Source organism: Callithrix jacchus, chromosome 2 (assembly GCF_049354715.1).
Source record: "Callithrix jacchus isolate 240 chromosome 2, calJac240_pri, whole genome shotgun sequence".
Lineage (NCBI taxonomy): Eukaryota > Metazoa > Chordata > Mammalia > Primates > Cebidae > Callithrix > Callithrix jacchus.
Window position 1 is genome coordinate 86758996 of NC_133503.1, and position 1414 is coordinate 86760409.

Consider the following 1414-nt stretch of genomic DNA (forward strand, 5'->3'; position numbering starts at 1 on the left):
GGTTTCACCATGTTGGCCAGGCTGGTTTCAAATTCCTGATTGATGGTCAGGATATTTATATTTTTATTCAAAGATGTGATATGTTTCAGATATTAAATTTTAGTTCTTCAGTTGGAATTCAGGTGAAAACTATTGAGAAAACACTGGATTTGTAAAATAGATATTTACCAAACAAATCAATCGAAGAAAACCTTGCTGTTTTATCTCATTTTTAAAGTGAGAACTCAAGAGTGGAATCAGGCGTGAGAGGGTCCAGCGCAAGTAAACATGGCTGCCAAAGTGTTTGGGTCCATTGCAAGTGTGGCCTGGCCTTAGCTATTGCAGGAGGTGTGGTGAACTCCACTTTATATAATGTGGTTGCTGGGCACAGAGCTCTCATCTTTGACCGATTCTGACTCACTTTCTCATCCCATGGGTACAGAAGCCAATTGTCTTTGACTGCCATTCTCTGCCACAGTAACGTGCCGGTCATCACTGGTAGCAAAGATTTACAGAATGTCAACATCACACTGAGCATCCTCTTCCCACCTGTTGTCGCTAGCCAGTGTCCTGGAATCTTCACCAGCATCAGAGAGGACTACATGAGTGTGTGCTGCCGCCCATCACTACCGGGATCTGAAGTCAGTGGTGGCTCACTTTGATGCTAGAGAACTAATCACCCAGAGAGAGCTGTCTCCAGGCAGGTGAGTGACGACCTTACAGAGTGATCAGCCACCTTTGGGCTCATCCTGAACGATATGTCCTTGACACATCTGACCTTCGGAAAGGAGTTCACAGAAGTGATGAAAGCTAAACACGTGGCTCAGCAGGAAGCAGAGAGTGCCAGATTTTTGGTGGAACAGGCTGAGCAGCAGAAAAAGGCCACTATCATCTCTGCTGAGGGCGACTCCAAGGCAGCTGAGCTGATTGCCAACTCACTGGCCACAGCAGGGGACGGCCTGACTGAGCTGGGCAAGCTGAAAGCCGAGGAGGACATCGCATACCAGCTCTCAGCCTCTCAGAACATCACCTACCTGCCCGTGTCGCTGTCCGTGCTCCTTCAGCTGCCTCAGTGAGGGCGCTCCCTGCCTGCACCTCTGGGGGCTCACCGGGCCACAGTCCGGATGATTCTTGACATGGCCTTCCTTCTGCACCCGCCCCAAAAATCACTGTGAAATTTCATGATTGGCTTAAAGTGAAGGAAATAAAGGTAAAATCATTGAGATCTCTAAAAAAAAAAAAAAGAAAAAAAAAGAGAGAACTCCAAGGGTACCAAGGGCAGTTTTAATGATAAAACTAAATGTGTTAAGGATTTAGAATGATTCCTCATAGTAGGTACTTGGTAATTGTTAGCTATGATCAGAGCTATTTAGAAAAATTACTTCAACACACAAAAATAGCAAAATATTACAAAAATAGCAAAATATTAAGTTAA

General features: G+C 45.0%; 1 pseudogene; it reads left to right on the forward strand.

The window, feature by feature from the left end:
• The first annotated feature begins 267 nt into the window (after positions 1 to 267).
• On the forward strand, positions 268 to 1055 carry LOC144581501 (prohibitin 1 pseudogene; annotated as a pseudogene).
• Positions 1056 to 1414: the final 359 nt, after the last annotated feature.